The following is a 9,958-nucleotide window of genomic DNA, read 5'->3' on the forward strand; positions in this document are numbered from 1 at the left end:
AGGCACGCTGGAACCACTTTACATGGTAAAGGTATTTAAAATAGCAATATATAACAACTACACCTGCTTGGCATTAATGGCAGGATATTCATGAGAAACAGGCTCCTAGTAATATTCTGCCTTTGAAGGAATACAAATGTTTCCTTCCCACTGCCTTCCCTATTCCCGTTTTCCCCAAATAAAGGAAACAATCAGATGGTTAACAAACCCATTATTCTGTTGAGTGAAGCTCTCCTAAGCAATAAAAGGCCTGGAGTATCTAACTTAAATCCTAACACTGTTCAGAAAGACCTTCCTGAAGAGCAGAAACCTGCTCTTTTAGGAAGTTAGGAAAAGAGAAGGCCACTAGGGATAGTGGCAATCTGCGCACGGGAGTTTCCACTAAGGCAGGGACTTGTGACTGAGCAGAATCCCTGGAAGCAGCAGAGCTATGTTTGCACAACAGAGCCAGGAAAGGGGGGGAAAGTCAACTGCACCGCGGATTTGGGAGCCTAAAGAGAAGAAAAAGGGCATGTCTCAAGCTAAACCCGTCTACTTTTTGGCAGTATTCTTGCAAGGATCACAAACTTGTTGTGACAGCTAAATATAGCAGGGAAAAGGAATCTACTGCAAGTAGTTCTCTCCAGCAGTGTTCACTGTTTTACGCAGGCAGAAGAAAAACACAAAAGAGAGATTTGTCAAGCAAATGGAAAATGAAGCTTGCCAAATTTGAAGGGCAAATTACAATCTAAATGATATGTCCTAGCCTGGCAGCTGTGAATTCATCAGCTTCTCTCTCAAGCATGTCCAATCAAGGCTACAGCAATGCAAGCTACTATGCTTCCCCAGCACACCTCTCCTTTCACTTGGAGGGGCTGCCTCTCCAAACAATGAGTTTTTCACGTCCCTATAATTCTTTCAGTTCAAAATTCTCTTCAAAGTGATAGTTCAGAGTCTTGTTTGTTTGTTTTATGCCTTCTGTCCCACGTACTTCAAGGTCTGTGGGCAGAGCAGCCTTTCCACAAGCACAGCCTGCATGCTCACATGCCTGGGCTGGTTCTGCACATACAAAAGGGGCCCCTCGACAGTGGCATCTCCCACACAGCCTGTGCAGGACCTCCTCCACTAAGAAAAGCTTTACTTTACTTTACCATTTATGACAAATAAAATATCTTTGTCTTTGCTTTTAAGGAATTAGCTGCTTTAGGGGAAAGAAAAGAAATCCACAAACATACATCTCTGATTTATAGCATTGTTTCTAGCTTGTAGAGTAACTTCTGGTGTGCAGTGAAAACCTGGCCAAACACTGCTATTCCTGCCAGTGCTGATGCCAGAGAAGACCAAACAGCCAAAGGGCTCATAGACAGCTCAAGAAAAAGAACTTGGTGTTGCACAGTAAACTGCTAGAATAAACTCTTCTTGCTATACAAAACAAAAAAATAAAACACAAGCGCAATTGCAAAGCCAAGCACTCCAAATTAGAAGCAGCCCAGATTAAAGAATGCCTTACTTATATCATGCATTCCACTTCTGCACACTCGGGGTGACAAGAGTCCTCACATCCAAGTATGAACCACGGGGTGCCCAGGCTGCTTTCTTTGAGAATCAGGAGTTCTGACAACGCAGACAAACCAGGAGAGATGCCCGAGAGCCCCGTGCATCTCCCTGGCAGACAGGAGCAGCATTACTGACACCACAGTTCCTTTCAGACAAGCCCAGTCAAGCAGCAGAGGCCGTGTTGCGCAAGCAGAGCTGCTGCTCCATCCTGTCCCGGGCCAAGCAGGTGAGGAAAGACATGAGCCAGCCCCAGCCCCAGCCAGCTCCAGCCCACTGAGGTGTGTCTGTGCCTCTGGACAGTTTTTAGGGACACTACTCTGGCAGTCCAGAATGAAACCTCAGCAGGGAGATGGCGTGTGATCACCAACACAAGCCCTTGGAACAGGATATGCTTCAATTTCCTCACAATCCACACACTGGCATTCAGAGCAGTGAACTCCTGGACTGGCTTCTCTCAGAATTTTTGCAAGAAGAACACATTCAGAGTCACCTCTGAGCTTTGCAAAGGTGATGCCTTCGCTCACCTACATTATCTGTAAAGGCATTCCAAGGCTACCTACAGCACCAGGATGGCACAGCTGCTCTGCAGGAGCACTGTTTGCTCACACTGAATTGCACAGATACCCACTTCCACCCCCTGAGGAACTCCTGAGGGGACCTGGACATGTAATTGGGAAGAAAATTCAGACTTTTCACTTCTCCAAAACAAAGCCAGTCCTGCTCTTGATTCCCTCTTACAATAACAAGCTCTGCTTTCTCCATCCCAGGGGTATTTCGTCATCAGCATTCCACCCAGTTTTGCATAAGAAACAACACTGCAAACTGTTTATCATACACTCTTTTTTTTCTTTTTAAAAAAGCTTCCCAAACAACCCTAAACCTGTCAGCCTTAACTGTGAAACCACTTGTTACAGGCTGAGCAGTTGAAGAAACAGGATGACAATGCCAGGAAATACCTGGAATTGATCTTTAAAGTTTATTTTTGGAGACTGGCTTTTCTCCCAGCTCTTATTTAATAATTTGCTCTTTCCCTCCTCTCCCCAGTTGCTCTCTCTGGGATCAAATTGCAATCTGTTTCACCTCCTGGAGTTCACCCACAGACCCCCTAAGAAGAACTTTAGGAATCAAATTCTGGCTCAGACAACACGTTCTTTCTATTTCATGGCTATCATATTCTTTCTCAGGTATCAGAAAAAATAGAATAGTCTGGTATTTGTCTAGAATCAGACATTTACAGGATCCATATAACACTCAGTACCTGCCTGTGCTTCGTATCTCTGCTACACAAGCAAATTTCTTCAGCAAAGTCTCTCCCTCGACATTCAGCTCACTTAGCAAAAGAAGTCTTTCTACTGTAAACTAGTTCTCCACACAGGAGGAATTTTACCCTTAGCCTACCTGGTTTACCACCACAGACAGCTTTTGCTACAAGAGCTGGTGATTGCTTTTCCAGACTGCTAAGTAACACAATGACGGCAACACCTCAGAGGTGACCAGGGTCTGGCTCCCTGAGGTTTGCATTTAGATCTATCTCTTGCATGCTGTGGATGTGTCTGTTTAAAGAGTTTCCACACATCACCCAGCCACCAGGGAACAGCCACACCTGCTATCCTGGGCCATGACAAGACTGAACTGTTGCACATTCACCCCAAGGTTCAGGTGCTTGCGACTGAAAGCACACACAGTCACACTCAGCAGCCTAGTGGTGTACAATACTTCAGCATTGTGCCTGAACTATGGATTTTTGCCACAGAAAGGACAGGGAAAGGAGGATGAGCCTATGTAATTTTGCAGAAGGTTTCCAGCCAGATGAAGTGAGTACCTACCAGGTGCTGTCCACCACTGAGAGCCAGTGCCAGCCTCATCCCCAGGAGTGCAGCAAACTGCAAGGAGCTCGGGCAGGGGAAGGAGCACACCCCTGGGAGCCCACAGTGTCCTCACTGCTTCCACCTCTGCACTAACCTGATGTGCGACCTTGAAAACGCCGCTCTGCAAATCCCCTTCGGCCTCTTACTTAGAGCAGATTGTCAGGTCCTGCCCAAAGCTTGTCTGAGTCCAGGGACTGACAGGGGTGAAGGGTGGATTTAAACTGGATGTTGCTGCCTGCTCCCAGGCTCAGGTACAGCCAAATGCCTTACACTGCCCAAGCAACACTGAGTCTGGTGGAAATGAGGACACTCAGAGTCCTCCTAGATGCTCTGCTGGGACATGAGACACTTTGGCCGAGATTCAGCTCTCCAGACACTAAACAGCCACAGGAGCAGAACCTCTGTAAGTGCTCTTTGTTTGAGCTCAGCAGAAACAATGGAGAGGAACAGGCACTTTTAGGGCAGTTTGTCCAGTGTATTTTTAGATGTCCAACCCAGTGTGGATGAATCATGGCTCAAAAGCGTGTGCTCCTCTCCAGTGACTATGAAAGGAGTCTGGAGAACTGTCTTTCGTGCAGATAGTTATGTTATAGAGTTTGGCAAGATGAACTGTGGCCTTTTAAGATGGGGGAAAGGAAGGAAACAAAGCAGCACCCCCTCAGGTTACCCTCCAAGGCTCTGTGCCTCTTTCCCCCAGAAACACCTTGTAACTAGATGATACACAATCACCTCCACCATTGGGCCTGGCTTTGCTAGCAGAATTTCATTCAGTTACTGAACTTGCATATTTCACCAAATATTCCTGCAAGCAGTGCTGCACATTGCTCACGATTCAAGAGCCTCCAAGAAGCTGGACATGCTTCTTGTGAGTCAGCTTTCATTCCTTTCCCTGCATTATTTAGCTGGTTATTAACAACACAAGCCCACACAACACAGAGTTCTCTAATGGAAATTGAACAGAGTTTCTCAGGTGTCTCTACAACCACTTCATGGGTGGATGTACAAGTTGTGTGTCACAGACCAAGGGGTACCCAGTGTACTCCTTCCCCTCTCTGCTTAAACCTTTTGCTCTACCATTCACCAACTCCTGGTCTTTCTCCTGGCAACCAATAACCCAGAAGATTCAGAAAACTTTTTCCTGCAAACCCCACATTTCTGCCTCCTCCCTGCACTTCCACAAAAGTAATTGCAAGTGCTTTGTTTTCTGTCTTAATTGCCATTTCCTTTGATAGAACTTGCAGCCTAAGTCTTAACGCTCAGATAACTAATGCCATTCTTTTCTCTTCTGCCTCATCCCTGGTCACAAACAGTATTGCTTGTACCAGGGTCAGCAGTTCCTTAAAAACCTCTCAAGCCAATCTGTGCAGCTGCATTGTGCAGGGAGTTATCAGCAGGCTGCAGGAAGGTTAGAAAGCAAATGCCTCCCTACAAGACCAAACTTATGCCTGGAGTCAATGCCCCATCCCATTTCCCCTCCTGTGGGGAGATAACAGCCTGTTCTACACCAGCTCTTTCCCTCACACAGCTTTCTGCTGTGCACACAAGCTGGGCTAAACAGTTTTAGCCCCATTCCCTCTTCTGTCCCTGTCCTGGTCCCTCTGCACCTCCACAGGAGCAGATTCTTCCATCTCCTGCTGTGAGTTCTGTCACTTAGGTGATCTACAGAGGTTGTCTTCTTTGTACCCTCACCAACACCAGGAGCTGTGTGTGATCCATGAAGGTGGCAGGAAGCTGGCCAGTATTCAGCAGCAGTATTTAGTCTGCAGTCCTTTTGCAAAGAAAATGCTCCAAACAAGAGGGGTCTCTCCCCTCTCAGCATTATCCCTAGCCAAAATACATTCATCCTTCACAGTGACTGCTTGCTACTGGGCACCCTTCATGCTCTGCAGGATGCAAGTCAGTCCAGGAAGTGTAAGGCAGTCAAATTCATGTCCTGTGGGATAACATAAGCTGTATTTTATGATTCATAGTCCAGCAGCTATATGTTCTACCGTAGGTATAAACTCCTGCTCCTCCTGCAGGAACAGCATGTTGGCACAAAGAGAGTGGAGCGAACGTTGCCTCTTCCTTAACATGGATATTCCACTTCTACTCCCATCCATTTACACTCCTGACCAATTCATCCACACCAGCTGAAGTAAAAAACTCCCTCTGACCCAAGTCAGGTCTTGATTCCTCCTCTAGAGAGCAAAAATAGCAAAATCAGCTCAGCCTGCTCTGCCAGTGTCTATGTGGCCACCTCTGCCTCAGTTACAGGAGTCCCCCACCCAAACCATCCAGGGATGAAACTCAAGCAAGGAAAGATTAGATGAGAGGTGTATGAAATGTCACCTTCCCTTTATTCACAGCTTATGGATCAATCCCAAAGTATTACTCATGCAGTGCTCCACACTCCACATTGTGTATAATCCCACTGCCTAATCCAGCTACTTGTTCCAACAGGCATGTTGCTAGGAGTGGGTCCTTGCCATCACTGGGAGCATTCCTTCAAGACCACATCCTCTCCCACACCTAGAAGTACCACAACAGCTCAAAAAAACCTGCAGGAAATGTAGAGCAAGCGTGGTGCACACACAGCTCATCCCTGCAACAGGACACAGCCCATGGCCATCCTCTCCCACGCTGCCAGATCGTGTTGGGGAAGCACTTCAGTTGTGGTAAGCAACAGATAAGCATCTCTGCACCGACACAGAAAAAGCATCTCAGCTGGTAGACTTTTAAAACCAGTATTTATTGTGCCTCAGGGAAGAAAATAAATTGGCTAAATGGGCTGAAAGGCACAGCCTCACTAGGAAGAGCTTGGATTGTCTCTTCGCATCTTTCGGCACAAACCCGGCCATTGAGAGCCCGGAACTAAAACAGAGCCGCAGTTGCTAAGAAAACAGCGCTGCAAACAGATGTCAGGAGATGATTCATGGAGTAAGGGCATATCCCTGTACTACAGATAAACCAAATGAATGAGGCTCTTTATACCTGATCTCCCAAGCTGGCCTTCTTCATAGCCTCTCTGGGACTTTGTCTTTAGTTCCTTTCTATATTCAGATGTTGAGGAAACGGAGCAGAGCTGAACTCACTGTTTATGGAATAATTACTAGTAAAAGGGTTTTACAACATGCATGATTAACTCAATAAATGGGCTAAATTGTGGCCCATTTTTCCCCTAAAACAATGCAATTTTCTCCCAAAGCATGCAAGCAATCTTTCCCAAAACATATCACGAGAAGTAACATAAAAGACACAGATAAAAACTACAAAGAAACAAACAGTAACTGGTTGGGTTTCTTTTTTTTACTTTCTCTTTCAACATAAAACTTAAAATTAGCAGCTAGGGAGATAAAGCATTTTCAAGCTATTAGATCATTAGCCAGCAATGCACGCCTCTCCTTGAATTACTTCATTGTGTCTCTGCTTAAAATCTTTGCCTGACAAATAAATAAAAAATAGCTGGCACACTACAGGACTGGTCAAGTGCTACTGACACCAACAAAATTCTCAGTTACTTTACTGAACTTTTAGTCAGATTTAATAGGAGAAAGATTAGCTCCTTTCTTAGAATATCCAGAAACATGTAACATCCCGAGTTGGAAGGAACGCCCAAGGAACATTAAAGTACAGTTCCTTTGCCCCTCTTAAACCACCATGCTCAAATCTTAGCACTCTATGATATCAGCAGCACTTAACATAGAGTTCCCTGAGGGTATTTGTAAGGAATTGTTTAAATAAAGGAACTTTAATACATGTTTTAATAGAAAACTCAGGTAAAAAGGTAATTATCATTTATTACCATTTATTAGCAAGAAGGGAAGAACGAATATTAATTTACACACTTCTGAATGGGTGTTTGTACAGCATTTCACACGAGGGGGGCCAAGCATTGTCACCACGTACTGATATGTGCAGTGGCATGTTATTGTGGTCACTGGTGGTGTTTCACTTCCAAATTCCAGTGTCACCACCCATCCCTCTCTCCAACTCATCCCCACTTCCACCACCTGCAGAGGCCAGGGCTTCCTCTCCCCTGCCACCTCCTGCTCACTTCACACCACCCCATCCTCTCTTGCTGCGACACGCTGCCTTCTGCCTCGGAAATCAATTATTTAGGCTGCCCTGATTTCAGCGAGAGGTGGCCGAGTGTGCAGACACGGTTATTGTGAGCCGAGTTAGCAGCTACCACCCCGCTCCTTCTCAGAGCTATGGAGCCCCCCCAGGAGCGGCTGAAGACCGTGACACAGCGAAGCAAGCGCCCGCAGCCGCGTGTTGCTTCTGCAGGAATTGCATTTCACACAGAGATGTAAACACAAGTGCCCGCCAAGCTACGGCTCCGCTCGCTTGGCCAACAGTCACAATAACGAGCCAGGATGCTGCACGTGGCACTTACGTCTTTGTCTGTCTGTCTGTCTGTCCTGCAAGGGCACATCACCCTGTGAGCTGAGAGGGAGGAAAACTCAGGAAGCACAGAAAGAAGGGGAGAGGACAGGCAAGACACAGGGAGAGAGGAAAGCAGAGGCATGAGGAGCACACAGTCCCAGACATGACAAAGGCTGCGAGAAACTCTAAAACTTGCTCCAAGTTTTCTCTCTGTAGATTCCCAGTAACTTGAGGAGGGTGCACCTGCTCCACTTCCTGATGCCTCCAGCAGCTCTCAGGAGAAACAGAGAGGAGCGATTCAGTTTGATTCAGAACGATTCAGACTGAGCCCAGGTTTACTTCTGGAGGTGAAAGGAAGACAAGGAGTTTTCCCCTAAATCCACACACACACAGAGCACCTGACACTAAGTCAGCCCCAAGTTACAGTCAGTAAGCCCCACGTGCGACATCCCGAGGGCTGGAATAACACAGATCCGTAAAAACTGCTCCGAGAGGCAGCAGGCGGCTGCCAGGAGCCCTGGAAAGACGGGAGGAAGGGAGGGAAGGCAGGAGGGAGGCTGGCAGCGAGGCGGGAAAGAGAAAGGAGCCCATGTGCAGCGGGAACCACAGAGCGCGCGATTCCTCAGCGGGCAGCGCTTCACCGGGGCAGCAGCAGCGGCAATAAAACACAGCGCAGGGAGATGCCGCTGCCTCCTGCGGCCCTCCCAGAAGAGCAGCCGCTCCCTTTTCCCGAGAACTTTGTCTGAGTAAGTTTGCACGATCAGTTTCCAAACACACAACCCCAGAGATAGCAACGTTCCCAGCGGTACCCCCGTCTCCCCCGGGAAGCGCCGGTCACCTGCCCGCACCCCTGCGTGCTCCCCCGCCGCGGGACAAGCCGGCTCCGGCCGGAGCTCCTCCGGCAGCGCGGCCCCCGCTCCGGAGGGCAGGGCAGCACCGCGGGGGCGGGAGCTCGCTCCAAGCCTGCTCCAAGCTCGCTCCGAGCTCGCTCCGAGCCCGCTCCCGCCGCCGGCCGAGCCCGCCGCGCTCCCCCCGCCAAGCCCGGCGAACTCCCGCCGCTGCCCCGCCGCGGTGCTTTCCCCTTTTCCCGGTTTTGCAGCGCTGGGATGGGGGGGACGCGCTCCGGGAGGGCGGTCTCTCCATCCGCGCCCCCGCGCAGCGATGTCCCGCGGGGGGCGCGGGCGGTGCCGAAGGTGCAGCCGGCACCGAGGGAACAAAGGCGGCGGCGGCGGCGGGGAACAAAGAGCGGCAGGTACCGGCGCGGCGGAGGGCGCGGGCAGCGGCGCGGGGCGGCGGCACCGGCGGGCCGGGGCATGGGGGCCGGGGCCGGACCGGGCGGGCAGCGCCGCCGCTCCCGCACAAAGGCGCAGCCGGGGCCGCGCCGCAACTTCCCGCGGGCGGGTCCCGGCGGGGCAGACTCACCGCGGGCGCAGTCCCGGCATCGGCGACGGGCGCGGGTGGCGGTGCCGAGGGCGGGAGCGAGGAGGAGGAGGAGGAGGAAGGACGGACCGGCCGCTCCCCGCCCCGGCCGCTGCCAGCGAACGAGCGCGCTCCCCGCCCGCGGGCCGGAGGGCGGTGCGGCCGCGGCCCCCGCAGCCCGGCCCGGCCCGGCCCGGCCCCGCCTCCCCGCCGGGAGCGCCCCCCGCCCCGGGACACCCCGGCACGGCCCGAGGAGGGGACAGCCCCGGCTCCCCGCGCCCGCCCGCCCTCACCGGCCTTGGCTTCGGCTGCGGGGTTCCCCGGTGTTTTCCCTCCCGGCGCTGCTCATCCCGCCCCTCGTGAGCAGCCGGGCAGGGCCACGGGCGCTCTGTGTCCGTGTGCTTCAGAGTGAGGACTTGTGCTGGAAGCAAGAAAATCTGTGTCCTGTAGGAAGCGTTTTCTGGTCTGGGAACGTTTGGGGTTACAGGTGATAGACAAAAATAAAATACTTTGTCACAGACGTGCAGCACCCCTAAGTCAAATTTAGAAGATCATTAGAGACCTCTCCAGTTTCTGCGCAGCCCTCCCCAAGCTGAGCTCTCCTCACCTCAGTTGCAGACCCCAGGTATGACCCATCTACCCCTCTCTTCCAGATTCAGACTTTCCTCGAGTTTAGGGACAGCATCATCTGGGCCATGCCCTGCCAGAACTCTGGAAGGCAGATGCAGGCCAGTTATGTAAACATAAGTTGGGGTCTTTTTTAGAAC

At 50.6% G+C, this 9,958-nt stretch overlaps 1 protein-coding gene across 1 annotated transcript in view; it reads right to left on the bottom strand.

Moving 5' to 3' along the window:
• Positions 1-1,648, bottom strand: part of SYNE2 (spectrin repeat containing nuclear envelope protein 2) — a 168,602-nt gene extending 166,954 nt beyond the window's left edge. The window contains exon 1 of the mRNA XM_059475436.1: positions 1,490-1,648. The gene's annotated coding sequence lies outside the window, so the exon portion shown is untranslated. The remainder of the gene's footprint in view (positions 1-1,489) is intronic.
• Between the last annotated feature and the right edge of the window lie 8,310 nt (positions 1,649-9,958).

The sequence above is a fragment of the Ammospiza nelsoni genome, chromosome 6 (genome assembly GCF_027579445.1).
Source record: "Ammospiza nelsoni isolate bAmmNel1 chromosome 6, bAmmNel1.pri, whole genome shotgun sequence".
In the NCBI taxonomy this organism is placed as follows: domain Eukaryota; kingdom Metazoa; phylum Chordata; class Aves; order Passeriformes; family Passerellidae; genus Ammospiza; species Ammospiza nelsoni.